A 15993-nucleotide genomic window follows, 5' to 3' on the forward strand; every position below is an offset into this window, starting at 1 on the left:
CGCAACCTCTTCAACCGCTTCAAGAGAAACGACAATGAAAATGTCCAGCTCACGTTTGATCGTCTGACTGACATCACAAATGAGCTTCAGACTCTCAGCGCCACTGAGATTACCAAGCATGAAATCGTTAAGACGCTACTGAGATCTCTTGACAGCTCCTTTGACACCCTTGCCCTCATGATACAAGAACGCCCTGACTTTAAGACACTCGATCCGTCTGATATACTTGAGAGGCTCAACACACATGAGTTCCAGCTTTCTGAGAAAAGAGATATCTATGGTCCCAACTATGGCCGAACTCGCGCTTTGAAGGCAAAAGTTGTTTCCTCATCTGAAGAAGAATCTGACTGCGGTTCTGATGATCCTGAAGACATTGGAAAGGAACTTGCTATGCTTGTGAAAAAGTTCCAGAGGTTCACCAAGAAGAAAGGCTTCAGAAAGTCTTCACGATCTAGCTCAAGAAATGATGAAGCTTCCACTCATGACAACAAGAAGAGAACATGTCACAAGTGCAAGAAGCCTGGACACTATATCTCTGAGTGTCCACAGTGGGACAATGAGAAGAAGAAGAAGAAGAGCAAGGAATATGATTCTGATGACAAGAAGAAGAAGAAATCTTCAAAGTCTTCTTCCAAGTCCTCATCAAGGTCTTCATCTCATAAGAAGAGCTCATCTGGCAAGGCTCGTGCTTTTGTTGGCAAGGAAATGGATTCAGAGGAGGAGTCTGCTTCTGAGGAGGTGGAGGTGGAGTCTGGAGAGGAGTCCGACCCTGGCGTTGCAAGTCTGGCTCTAGCCACAGCCTATGTTGCCAAGTCCATCTTCAACACTGAAGACACTGACTTCCACACCAACGCTGAAGCTGATGACAAGGACAATCCTGCTCCCACCTACTGCTTCATGGCACGTGGTGCCAAGGTAAAATCACGTGATGCTTACTTCCAAACATCAAGTGAAGATGACTCTGATTGTGAATCCAAACCCAGCTACAAAACTCTTGCTAAAATTGCAACTGAACAACAAAAAGCTATGGAACATACTCAAAAACTGTTAGACAAAAGCGATGACCTGTTGGACGCGGAAATGACACATTCACAGTCCTTAGTTGAAGACATAAAAAATCTTCATGCTAAGTACCAAGACCTTGAAAGTCTTCATGAAACGCTCTCAACCACTCATGAAAGGCTCTCCTATGATTATCTTCAAAGGAAGCAAGAGCTTGAGAAATTGAAAGCGGCTCATGAAGATCTTCAAAAAGAGAATGAGTCACTTCGCGCTCAACAGATCAGTTCCGCTCAGGATGGATTTGAACCACCATGTCTAAAATGCATTGAGCGTGATAACGCTACCTCTGTTGCTGAATGTTCCACTGCTGCTACTATTGCATTGTCTTCAACTACAAATGTGGTAACTAACCCCTCTGCGGAGGATACCACTACTATTGCTGATGAAAATGCTAGGTTGAAGACATTGCTTGAAACAGGGATGTATAAAAGTCTGAAAGGACATCAGACACTTTGCGATGTCCTCAAAAAGCAGATTCTGAACCGAAACCCTAGGAAAGAGGGTGTTGGGTTCGAGAGGAAAATGAATGTTGATGGTTCCTACTGGAAGCCTGAGCAGTATCCCAAAACCACATGGGTTGCTGCAAAGGAACCTTCAGTAGATCCATCCACCTTATCTGGCTTCACTTGCGCTAACCCTATCATCATTGATGAATCCTTTGATGCAAACTATAAACTGTTCAAAAATCAGAATGGTGAAGTGTTTGCCAGGTATATTGGTACTAACTGCAGGAATGGACCACCTATGAAGAAGATCTGGGTACCCAAGCAGTGTATTGAGAATCTTCCTGTGAATGTCATCATGACACCACCAAGGAAGAAGACAAACCCCAGACCTATGGCTTCATATGGCCCAAAGGCTTCATACAGATACATGACTCATCTGAGTCACCCTAACGCCAATGTTTTGCAGGGAAATCGCACTCAAACTGATGAATATGAGCGTGTGTCTTCAAACCGCTATGTTCATAGAACTAAGAACTTTTCTGCTTATTCATATGAGTATCATTCATCTCCTGCAAGGCTATTTGCTAGGGCTTCAAAGCCGAAGTTCTCAGATGCTGCACTTAGACTCATTGCTTCTAAACCACCCCTGAAGATGTGGGTGGTGAAGAAGACTTAACTTTCTTTTGCAGGGAATGGTCTCCAGCCAGCAATCAAAGGCGTCCGATACTATTGCTGGGGACCTAAAACACATTACCGGACGCATGATAAAATGATCTTGCTATGTATTTCACATCTGAATCTCTTACTTGTCATACTGTGTGTCCTAACCATGACCTAAGATGTGATAATCCTTATAAGCGTCAAATACTTATGCTTCACAACACTCTTTGTGAAGCCTATCCTCCTAACTGCACTGTAGGGTACGACACCAAAAGCTTCAGAATGGATTATTGACAGCGGATGCACTAATCATATGACTGGTGATCAAAGTCTTCTCAAGGACTCAACCTTACGACCATCAGACAAGAGTCACATCACGTTTGCTGACACTGGTAAAAGCAAGGTATTGGGTCTAGGTAGAGTTGCAATCTCAAAGGATCAACACATGGATAAAGTGATGCTTGTTGAATCCCTTGGTTTCAACTTAATGTCTGTCTCAATGCTTTGTGACTTAAACATGATTGTGCTATTCGGAAAATATCGTTGCCTTGTACTAATGGAATCTGACAAGTCTCTAGTCTTTGAAGGGTATCGAAAAGATGATCTATACATGGTAGATTTCTCAGCAGGTCCACAGCTTGCCGTATGTCTTCTTGCAAAAGCTTCAGAATGCTGGCTCTGGCATCGAAGGCTGGGGCATGCTGGCATGAGGAACTTACACACACTCGTCAAGAAGAAGCATGTCATAGGCATCGAGGGTGTCAAGTTCAAGAAGGATCATTTGTGTGGTGCCTGCGAAGCTGGAAAGATGACAAGGGCAAAGCACCCCTCGAAGACAATCATGACTACATCTCAACCCTTCGAGCTGTTACACATGGACTTATTTGGCCCTACTCACTATTCTACCCTCACAACAACTGCTTGTCTCTATGGCTTCGTCATTGTTGATGACTACTCAAGATACACATGGGTGCACATAATTCTCTACAAGACTGAAGTGCAAGATGTCTTCAGACGCTTCGCCAATCGAGCAATGAACAATTATGGTGTGAAGATCAAGCATATCAGAAGTGACAACGGCACTGAGTTCAAGAACACAGGGCTTGATCTTTATCTGGATACAATGGGAATCACTCATGAGTTTTCTGCTCCATACACTCCTCAGCAAAATGGCATCGTAGAGCGCAAGAACAGAACCCTCATTGAGATGGCTCGAACAATGCTCGACGAGTACAAGACACCAAGAAAGTTCTGGCCAGAAGCTATTGATACAGCATGTCACATCATCAACCGTGTTTACATCCATAAGCTTCTGAACAAAACATCCTATGAGCTCCTTACTGGCAAGAAGCCAAATGTCAGCTACTTCAGAGTATTTGGAGCTAGGTGCTGGATCAAGGATCCCCATCACAAGTCAAAATTTGCACCTAAAGCTCACGAAGGCTTCATGCTTGGCTACGGAAAGGACTCTCACTCTTACAGAGTCTTCAACCTCTATCTCTACAAAATCGTTGAAACTGTGGACGTGAGATTTGATGAAACCAATGGTTCACAAAGAGAGCTCCTGCCAAGTACACTAGATGAAGCTCCGCCCAGCGAATCGATCAAGCTGATGGGAACTGGTGAAATCATGCCTTCTGAAGCACAACCTGAAGAGGAACTTATCATTTCTGCACCTAACCAATCTGAAGACAATGCACAGACTGAAGACAATCCTCCAAATGATGACAATGATCAGCAAGAGCAAAGTCTTCGTCCTGTTCATCCTCGTGTTGCAAATGAAGTACAAATTGAGAAGATAATTGATAGCATCAATGCACCTGGTCCACTTACTCGCTCAAGAGCAACACAGTTAGCAAATTTCTGTGGGCACTTTTCTTTTGTGTCAATATCAGAACCCAAGAAAGTTGCTGAAGCCTTTATGGAACCAGAATGGATACAAGCAATGCAAGAGGAACTTCAACAGTTCAAGCTGAACAATGTTTGGGAACTTGTCAAGCGTCCTGACCCTCGCAAGCATAACATTATTGGTACAAAATGGATATATCGAAACAAGCAAGATGAGCATGGTCAAGTAGTCAGAAACAAAGCACGTCTTGTGGCTCAAGGATATACTCAAGTTGAAGGAATTGACTTCGATGAAACATTTGCTCCTGTGGCTAGGCTTGAAGCTATTCGTATACTGCTAGCCTACGCTAATCACCACAACATTCTGCTACATCAAATGGATGTGAAGAGTGCATTTCTCAACGGCAAGATTGAAGAAGAAGTGTACGTAGCTCAACCACCTGGCTTTGAAGATCCAAAACATCCTGATATGGTGTACAAGCTAAACAAAGCACTGTATGGCCTCAAACAAGCTCCTCGCGCTTGGTATGATACGATCAAGGACTTCCTGAAGAGCAAAGGCTTCAAACCTGGATCCCTTGACCCCACACTCTTCACGAAGACATATGATGGTGAACTGTTTGTGTGCCAAATATATGTGGATGACATTATCTTCGGATGCACCAACCAGAAGTATAGTGATGAATTTGGATACATGATGCAAGAGCAATATCAGATGTCCATGATGGGTGAGCTGAAATTCTTCCTTGGTCTTCAAATTCGTCAGCAAAGGAATGGCATCTTCATATCTCAAGAAAAATACCTCAAAGATTGTCTGAAGAAGTTTGGAATGGAAGATTGCAAAGGCTATACGACGCCAATGCCAGCCAAACACCATCTTGGTCCCGACGACAATGGTAAAGAGTTCGATCAAAAGGTATACCGCTCCATGATTGGTTCTTTACTTTATCTATGTGCATCTAGGCCAGATATTATGCTTAGTGTTTGCATGTGTGCTCGATTCCAAGCGGCACCAAAGGAATCGCATCACTTAGCTGTGAAGCGAATTCTTCGATATTTGGCTTACACCCCAACACTCGGATTATGGTATCCAAAGGGCTCAAAATTTGATTTGGTTGGTTTCTCGGATGCTGATTATGCTGGTGACAAGGTGGATCGCAAGTCTACATCAGGCACATGTCACTTTCTGGGACGATCACTTGTCTGTTGGTCTTCAAAGAAGCAGAACTGTGTGTCACTCTCAACTGCTGAATCTGAATACATTGCTGCTGGATCTTGCTGCGCTCAGCTTCTATGGATGAAGCAAACTCTCAAGGACTATGGCATCAATCTGAAACAAGTACCTCTCTTCTGCGACAATGAAAGCGCCATCAAGATTGCCAACAATCCAGTCCAGCACTCGAAGACAAAGCATATTGAAATTCGTCATCACTTTCTCAGAGATCATGTCATGAAGAAAGATATTGACATCATTCACGTCAACACTGAAGAGCAACTGGCAGATATCTTCACAAAGCCCTTGGATGAGAAAAGGTTTTGCAAGTTACGGTGTGAGCTGAATATCTTGGAATCCTCAAATGTCCTGTGATCAGGCACACATCCTAACACATATGCATGTTGATGACTTAGATGTGCAACACACGAAGTGAAGTATATCTTCAATTAATGAAGACTTACATTCTGAGTGTGAATACATTAACGTGGAATTTGACTTCGGAGCGCCACGATAATTGTGCGCCATGTCTGGGTCTAATACTTCCTGTATGGTGGGTAACGCCACCACCAAATTTCTTGGTTTGAAGTGTTTCACTCATGGCGTTATTTTTGCAATGTCTTCGCATTTTGTTTGTCTTCAACTTCAACTTGTTCTCTTCACTATGATGATTTGATTGCTTTCTGATATATATATATATATATAGACACACACACACACACACACACACACACTAGTGTTCTGTCCTCTACAGCATTCACTTATAGCTATGTCTCCCTATTTGAATCTTTTGAACTAAGTGAATGTGATCGGACCCTAATCACTCTGTGCTTTCTATCTCAAACTCTATCCGTCCAAATCATATGCATTCTATTGAAACTGTCGAATGTCTTCTCTGCGTCCTAGTTAGTAGAAGACACAGAGACAAACATTAAGTCTGTTTTAAATGATTTATCTTTATTGGTTGAAATCCGGAGAAGCCGGAACAACCATCCGACATGCCTGGCGGGCGTGGGAACGTGGGACAACTCTGAGTATGTTGCATGCTTGCCACGTGCCCCTCAGATGTGAACCGCCAGGGGCACCTGCGTAATTGCGCTATGCCGCACACTTCCTTATAAATACATGCCCCTTGCTGTAAAGAAAACCTTCTTCCACCTCTCCACCTCGTCAAAACCCTAGCGCCACCGCTAGCTCTCGACGACGCCGGCGACGAAGCGCTTAGCTGCCGCGACTTCTCCGACGCCGTCCTCACGCCGGCCGCGGACATCGTCCTCTCCGCCGCCGCCGTAGGTGTCCTCCGTCGCCAAGTTAGGGCACGGCGGATTGAACTGCTCGGTCTCCTATTCATCCCATCAAGCAGTTCTTCGTGTGGTAAATATAACTCTATTTTTACCATCTTTTTGATCCTCAAAGATTCATCCTATTTACCAAAAGTGGTTTCTACCTATACAATGTTAGATCTAGTCTGTCTGCACCTCATACTGCCTAGTATATTCACTTAAGCTTCATATCTAGTTAGATTCCTCACTTGTACTTATTCACGGATTCGTACAAATCTGGAACCAACTATCAACATATAAGTGAATGTCTTCGCATCGTGAGGTCAATGTCTTCAAAATGATTTATCTTCAAAATCTTCTGAGAATGCATATGACCTTTTCCCCTTCCCTCGCATCTCTAATGCTGCCACAGCAAGCGAAAGCCCTTGAAGCCTCTGAACATATTGAAACCATTCAGTTTGAAGTTCATGGCTACAAAGAAGTCAGTAAGGAAGGGTGGCAGACAGCGTCGAGGAGGAACATCAAAAGATTTGCCTGATGACCTCGCAGAACTTTATAAGACAGATCCTGAAGAGAATTATCATCAGCGCAAGACACGGATCCAATGGATTCGGCGATATTGGGCTGAACAATGGTTCAAATACAAGTTTGTGACCCAGGAATATGCCGAGAAGAATGCTATCAAAAGTCCTTGGGGTGATATTCTCTATCGAGGCCTTCAACCCAAGAACAGAGCTGAAGCTATTGCACAGGGTTTCTATCCCTGTATGGTCCGTGGACCTCAGCCTGAAAATGCCAACTCAACATCATTGCTCTGGTGTCGTGATGACAATCTCTTCAAGCGTAATTTTCAGCACGCAAAGGCATCGTCCAAAGAAAACAAGAAGTCATTGGGATTAGACTTCAATCCTGGTCCCTCTGCTCCCCGTGCTGACGGCTCACATGATGCAGAACCCAATGTCATCGGCCCCTTCTCCAACCTTGATGGCCTCATCACTTACATCTTGGTCCAAGGTGCCAAAGTGGATCATTCTGATAATGATACTGACACTGATGAAGCCCCAACTCCTCCTTCAAAACCACAGAAGCCAAAGAAGCTTAAGGCTTCAGGATCAGCTGCTCCTCCAAAAGCTTCATGTGTGAAGCCACTGGCCACTGCACCTCCTGAAGACAATGTGCAGTCTGAGGATCTATCACGTATCTCCAAGAAGACGGAGAAGAAAAAGAAGTCAAGCACACTGATCAAATCTTGACTCCTGCTGCCATTCTGCGAGAAGAGCACATTGATCTGTCCAGCGATGAAGATCTTGCGGATGATGCCCTTGAGCAACTGATCAAGAGCAAGGAAGAAGCAGAGATCTTCAATAATTTGCCTCTCTTTGATGTGGCAATCATCCATAACTTCATTGATGAGTGGTTTGACACCCCAAATCTCAGCTTTGATGATCTGCAACTTCCCATTGGCCTCAGTGTCGCCTTCAATGGCGCCATTGCTTCTGAGCTAGCTCTTGCTCAAAGCATCGTTGAACTGAAGCACAAGATCGACTATGAGAAGGCTCAGTTCAAGAAGCATGTGGCCAAGCTCAGCGTGCAAGATGTCAAAAACTTCAAGATCATGCTGCACGAGCTCAAAGAAGCCTTTCATAAGAAGCGTGAAGAAGCTCAAGGCTCTCGTGAGCGTATGAAGAGTCTGGCTGACAAGTGTGTGCTAGCCTACAATGAGGCTGAGAAGCGCAAGTCTCTTGGTCGTCCTGGCATTGACCCAAGAATGGCTGCAAAGAAGAAGAAGTTATCAACTGCCCAATCTGCACCTTCAAGGCAGGAAGAACCTCGCATAGTCTTCCCAAGCAGCATGACTGGCTCGAAGCCAAAGGTCATGTCAACCGCTTCAGAACTGAAGAAGACGAGGGCTGCTGAGGCTGAAGCCAGAAAAAGGAAAACTACAGAAGCCTCTGATGCTGCTCCCTCCAAGAAGAAGCGCAAAACCAAGAAGAATCGGGCTGCTCCCACAGAGCCCTTGGTTGTTGAACCTATCTCAATGGTGCGTCCTGCATCTGAACACCACGAACAACAGCTGATAGTTCACGAGCCTGCTTCCACAGAGGCTTATGAAGCTGAAGACATTCCGGTAGTTGAACCCACCGCTGCTGAAGACATTGGTCACCATGACAATGTTGAAGATGATGACGTTCTTCCTCAGATCGAACACAACTTGGTATCATCGCCTGTTCTCACGAACAGTGAACTCATCAGCATTGGTCGTCCTCTGACGCCAATTGCTCAGGATGCATCATGGGCTGATCACCCACAGCAACAAGACTCCCCGAGTACTCCCCAACAACAACCACAAGTCACACCACCTGTGCAAGAAGAACAAGAAGACTTTGAGGCCCAGCCAACTCCATCTCCAAAGGCGTCGCCAGCTTTTCGCAGGCTTCGCAAAGGACAAAGGCCTCAGGTCGCTCTTTCGAGCATTCCAGAAGGAGAAGTGCACCACTCATCTGTTGCACGTCAAGTGTTTCCAGAAGCCACTCCGACTGCGAATGTCTCCGTGTCTGAAGCCCAAGCTGCTGAAGACAATCCGGCTGCATCAGCCGATGAAAATCAAGAAGACGTACGTGTCCCCACTCCCCCCAATACTGAAGAAGATGTTCCTGATGTGAACATGCCAGTGCCCGACCCTCCAGCTCATCAAGTGGAGGTTGAAAATCTTGAGGCTGCCACCACCAACACCAATGAAGCCAATGACATTGTCATGGCTGAAGCTAATGTGGAGCTTGCACCAATCAATGTGCCTGAAGCCAATGATGGAACTGCTCCTGAAGTGTCTGTTGTGCGGCCTGAAGCCTCAGCTGATGCCACTGCTCCTGTTCCGCCACCAAGGCCCCATACAATTGAGCAAGCATACAATCATGGTCAGCTTATCACTGTCAAATGGCCCGTTCTGGTTCCTCCGCCTACTGCTTCTGGTCCTCAGTTTGATTATCATGTTGAGCATAGGCCTCAGGTCCAGAAACCAAAGCCAAGACTGCCAAGGTTCCCAGGAACTGCCAACTCTACAGGGTCCTTCAATGCAAATGGCTTCAAAAGCCACAACACCTTCTTTGACAGCGCAAAGAACCCCTACACAAAGCCAAGAATATCATCTGATCGTTTCTGGAGCTATCAGCAGCGAAGCTATTACTCCTGCGTTCTGTATGATCAAGGGCGCATTTTCCCTCATATGCGCCTCGACACTGAAGCCATTGCTGGACTGCCATGCTTAGAAGAAGCACTTGACTGCTTTCGTGATGCGGGTCTGCTCAGCTTTGTGACAGACAATGAACATTGGAATGAGGAACTTTTGCTTCAATTCTATGGTACCCTCCACATTCGTGGCTACAACAGGGATATAAAGACATGGGTTCTCGAGTGGATGACTGGAAATGTTCATCATGAAGCCAAAGCTCATGACATCATTGAGCTTACAGGCCTATCCACTCCTGGAGAGCTGTACGAACCTGATTGTCAACTCCACCGCAATGCACTGGAGAGCATCTTCCATAAGCCAGAACCCAACATGAGCCAGATGTTGAGCATGATGAAGCCTTTGCCACATGACGCTGAATACCCAACAGAGTTCTTTGTTGATGACCTTGAGTATCTGCCTCGCACCATATATCACATCATCAGGCGGACTCTATGGCCTATCAAAGGACATTCATCAGCTGCAAAACTTGAAGGAGCCATGAAGACATTGGTCTTTTACATCCTCAATGGCATCAGCTTCAATACACAAGAATTCTTCATCCGGCAACTTGCTGCGTCTGGATCTGACCTTTTTGGCCTGAAGTTCTATGCTCCATGGGTCATGCGCCTCATCAAGCTACACTCTGCTATCAACTATCAGCCCTCTGCTCGCAATCATCTGATCTTTCTACCAGAGGTTGATATGTCAGTTGAAGCCATATACCCTGAGCCTGCCAAGAAGCCTCTTTGTCTTCAAAATGTTGAACACCAAAGCTTCACTCAGCCCATGGAAGGAGTCCAAGCAGTAACTCGTATCTATCCAATGGCTGGGAACACTCGTCTGCCTCATCGTGCGCAAATTGAAGCTACTGAGAGCACAATTTCCCAAAGACCCAAGAAGCGCTCTCGCGTTCTAAATGACTGAGAACTACTTGTGGCACTACATCAGAAACAAGATAAGCATCACTTTTGGCTCAAGCGACAGATGCAAAGCCTCTTGGTGGATGTCAATCGCATTCGAAATCTTGCCACCAAGAATGCCTTTGTCACTCACGAGACCTGTCGGCGACCATGGAAGAGTTTGATGCTGCTTAGTGCTGAAGAAGATCTTCAAGACGATGGCTTCACTGAAAGATTCAAGCTTGACTCCACTCCTCCACGGAATGCTGTCCTACGTCGAACCCCATCTCTTGAAGACTCTGACTATTCTTCCTCCGCGGTAACTATGAATGCCAGAATGATCGATGATGAAGACGATGCTACTTCACCACCCCTACTTCTGCACGCATCGACACTGCACCAAGTACGTCTGCACCGCCAAACAACAACGACAACCCTGATGCTTCACCTACTCATGAGAACGAGTAGATGCTCTATGTCTTCAAACCTTTTTGGTCATTACTGACAAAAGGGGGAGAAGCGTACGAGTTGATAGTCTTCAAGCGGGTTCATATGGGCAGTTGCTTTATATTTTGCCTCGTGTTTACAACTTTCGCTTTTGATACATTTGGTTCTTTGAGCTGTAACACTTAAACTCGATGGTCGTCTGCTACTTATTTGCTTTTTGTGATGCGGCGATAAATTCCGCATGTGCGATGATAACTTCCGCACTTAGATCATTCTGCAGACGTCCATTTTTCATTATGCATGTCATTCCTTTTGATACATCATTTCATGCATGATGAATTATCTTCATAAGTTGAAGAGGATCTCCACAAGTACAACCTGCCATGTGCATTTGCATTCCAAAGGCAAATTACTTATATGCACATCTTCAGGGGGAGCCTTTGCTACTTATGAAGACAATACCCTATCCTTTACAATTTCACATACTTTATACCCGTTGAAAACTTCAACCAGTTTGTCATCAATCACCAAAAAGGGGGAGATTGTAAGTGCATCTAGTGCCACCCCTTGTTGGTTTTGGAGTATTGACGACAAAGTTGGTTGAGGGACTAATGCGTTTGTGAGAATTGCAGGATAACGCAGGTAGTGTCCCTCATTGATTCGGTTTACCTACCGGAGATGACCCCTAAAAATGTATGAAGACATTGAAGACAATGGTGGTATGTGAAGATATTCACATTGAAGACTATGACATGAGAAGACAATGAGTGAAGACTATGGAGCGCGAAGACTGTGTCGTTTCGTTGTTTCTTTTTCTTCTTTGTTGAGTCATAGGAACCACCGTACTGTTAAGTGGGGTCCAAGTGAACTAGGTCAGAATGACTGAAGTGATGCTCAACCAAAATCCTATGTCTTCGAGCAAAGACAATGAGAGCAAATCTTATCCAGAGCTGGATGAGTCAGCTTTGCTTGCAGCCCAAGTAAAGTTGCCGTGTGTGTTTGAAATCTGACCGTTGGAACACGTGTCAGTTCCTTAGTGACCCAGAGTCATTTCAGACATATCAGGTTGGGTTGCCTTGTGGCTATAAATAGCCCACCCCCTACACCATAAATTGGTGGCTGCTCAGAGTTTGTTTAAGGCTTTTGTCGTTTGAGAGCAACCCACCTCGAAGCCTTTGAGAGAGAGAAATCCTTGCGAGGACAAAGCCCAAACACCCAGAGCCAAAGAGTGTTAGGCATCACTGAAGTCTTTCTGTCTGTGTGACCTGAAGACTTATTACACTTGAGGACTGTGAATCCTCCAGCCTGTTAGGCGTCGCGTTCTGAGCATCCAAGAGTCATTGTGGATCGCTGGTGAACAAAGTCTGTGAAGGTTCGGAAGTCTACCTTGAAGACTTACCAGAGTGATTGGGCGAGGACTAGGTGTCCTTAGCTCAAGGGGAATAAGGTGAAGACACGGTCTTCTGAGTTGAATCTCAGCCTCCCTAACCAGACGTACAGTTGTCACAGCAATTGGAACTGGTCCAACAAATCCTGTGTCATCAACAAGTGACTGGTTCTATCCTCTCCCCCTTTTTACCTTGTGTTTGTCTTCGTGAAGTCATTGCTTAATTATCATACCTGTTTGAATTCATTTCTTGACTACCATCGTTGTTGGCTTCATACTATCTTCCATCCTGATCCTTACTACCTAGCTGCTATTAGTCTTTGTACTTTCACATTATCGCATACCTGACTATGGCTTGCTTAGTGTAGTTTATCTTCCGCTGCATATCAATTAGGCCAATTCTATTGTTTGTCTTCGAATCTTCCACGTTTTGAAGACTTTCGTAAAAATCGCCTATTCACCCCCCTCTAGTCGGTAACTAGCACTTTCACAACTCTCGCTTGATACTCATCCAAGCACTTTAGAAGAACATCATCGACTATTTGGCGACAAAGACCATCATCTCTCATTGTATACTTGAAAGCCATACGCCGAACAGCCCTGTCCACCCTTTCACTCGGATTGCACAAGTAATCAACAATGGGCTTCCTCCAGTCGGAATTGTCACCTGCACTAGATTTTTTGTTAATGGCCGAATCAGTAGGTTCAGGTTCGGCCTCTCCCATATCGGCAAGACAAGACATCGGTCTTTGAGAGATATGAAACATGCCATGATCAACATGATATCCAGATGCTTGTTGTGCCAGATCATTTGCTTTCCAATTGTCATGCCTAGATATATGAGCAATGCTAAAACAATCCAAAGTAGAAATTATATCTAGACATTTATCAAGATAAACATTAAGTGATTCATCCAAACACTGAAAGACTTTGGATACTTGCTGCACCACTAGTTACGAATCACCATAAGCCTCAATATGTGTAACACCTATAGCAAGCAACATCTCTAGGCCGAATAACAATGCTTCATATTTGGCTTGATTGTTTGTGCAAAAATATTCTAAGCGGCACGAGGCTTCAAAACAGCACCATGAGGAGATATATAAACAATACCAACACCTTGGCCATTGCTACAAACTGAACCATCAAAGTATAATCTCCATGGTACTAATGAAACAAGGTTCATATCAACATCATGCTTGTCATTAATCCGATGTTCAACAGTGAAATTAGCAACAATTTGGCCTTTCATGGATTTTAGAGATTCATAAGCCAAATCATATTCAATCAAAGCATAAGCCCACTTGCCAATTCTACTGCTAAGAATTGGCCTATGCAACATGTATTTAATGACATCGGTTTGACAAGCTACTATGCAAGCACTCAACACTAAATAATGTCTCAATTTTGTGCAAGCATAATATAAGCATAGACATAGTTATTCAATAAATGTATACCTTGTCTCGGCGTCCAATAAGCGCCTGCTCAAATATGTAAGGGCATGCTCTTTTCCTTCGGTATCTTGAGTCAAAACAGCACCAATAACACCTTCCTCCGCTATAATATAAAGCTTAAAGGGCTCCATATGCTTGGGTTCTTTCATCACCGGAGGAGTGCACAAATAATTCTTGATCATATCAAAGGCTTCTTGCTGTTTTGCCCCCCAAGTGAAATCAACATCATTCTTTAACCGAAGAATGGGAGTAAATGCATCAACTTTCCCTGACAGATTAGCTATGAACCTTCTCAAATAATTGACCTTGCCAAGGAACTTTTGCATATCTCTCTTGCATGTTGGAGCCTCCACTTTCTGTATGGCCATCTTCATGAATAATGAAACCCAAAAACTTGCCAGCTGACACGCCGAATGCACACTTTAAAGGATTCATCTTCAGCCCATATTTTTTCATTCTTTCAAAAGCTAAACGCAAATCGGCCAAGTGAGATTCAAAAGCATCCGATTTGACAACAATATCATCAATATAAACTTCAAGTATGACACCGAGTAAATCATGAAAAATCAAATTCATAACCCTTTGATATGTAGCTCCAGCATTTTTTAATCCGAATGTCATCACTGTCCATTCGAATAAAACTAAGGAAACTAGGGCATCGAAAAGCTGTCTTGGACATGTCCTCTTCGGCCATAAAAATTTGATTGTATCCAACATTACCATCTAGAAAGCTAATAACCTTATGTCCAAAAGCATCATTAATAAGCATGTCAGCTATTGGCATGGTATACTCATCTTTGGGTGTAGCCCTATTCAAATCTCTAAAGTCAATGCACACACTACAAAAAAAGACACATCCGTGACATTTTGGGCCGAACGAATTTTTCTCCTGTCATACATATGACACTTCTATGACGATAATTGTGACAAAACCCGGTATCATCATAGATGTGGTGGGCTCCTACTTCTATGATAAAAAAATCATGACAAAAAATGGGCTTTTCGTCCTGGGCGGGCTGGAGATGCAGCTGCATGACATTCTTTGGGCCGTCCATGACGGAAAAAACCATGGTAGAAGCGAGGGGGAGGAAATTTTTGGGGAGTTGCCGGTTACGGTGGGAGGTCGGGGGCCGAGCGATCCGCATTTTTCTCGTACACTTACGTGCGTGTGTGCGAGGCGTTGGCTCTAACTGAACCCGAGCAAGGCGTTGGGCACTAACTGAACCCGGGCGATTGCACTGTACGCTACGCGTTACTGAACCCGAGCGATCGATCAATGGCTGTTAACTGAACCCGATGGAGCGATTCCTTCGCTTCTGCTGCTAACTGAAGCCGATCGATTGGATGAACAGTGAGCGTTGCGGGGGGTTTGGATGAACAGTGAGCGGTGGCGTTGCCTCTGGATGAACAGGACCCTGTGGTGTGGAGGGCTGGATGAACAGTATTCGGTGGAGGGGTGGCCATGGAGGGGTGGTTGAACAGGACCCCGTGGTATGGAGGGCTGGATGAACAGTAGACGGTGGAGGGCTGGATGAACAGTAGACGGTGGAGGGGTGATTGAACAGTAGCCGGTGGAGTAGCGCACGGTGGAGGCTAGATGAACAGGAGCCCGTGAAGGCTGGAGGAGGTCGACGGTAGCCCATGGAGGCTGGAGGAGGTCGATGGGGGAGATGAACAGTATCCCGTGGAGTCCCGTTTTGCGGTACGCCACACCCCTCCCGATGAACATGACCCCCGTTTCGACCGTAGCGCTCCAACACAAGTCCGTTTCGTCCGTTTTGCGGTACGCCACACCCCTCCCGATCAACAGGACCCCCATTTCGACCGTAGGAGGTCCGTTTCGTCCGTTTTGTGGTACGCCACACCCCTCCCGATCAACAGGACCCCCGTTTCGACCGTAGGAGGTCCGTTTCCTCCGTTTTGCGGTACGCCACACCTGTCCCGATCAACAGGACCTCGTTCCGAACGTAGGAGGTCCGTTTCCTCCGTTGTGCGGTACGCATGTGTGACGCCCCCGATTTAATCGTACACTAATCATGCACGCAAATGTGTACGATCAAGATCA

This window comes from Triticum aestivum, chromosome 5B, assembly GCF_018294505.1.
Source record: "Triticum aestivum cultivar Chinese Spring chromosome 5B, IWGSC CS RefSeq v2.1, whole genome shotgun sequence".
NCBI classification, from domain to species: Eukaryota; Viridiplantae; Streptophyta; class Magnoliopsida; order Poales; family Poaceae; genus Triticum; species Triticum aestivum.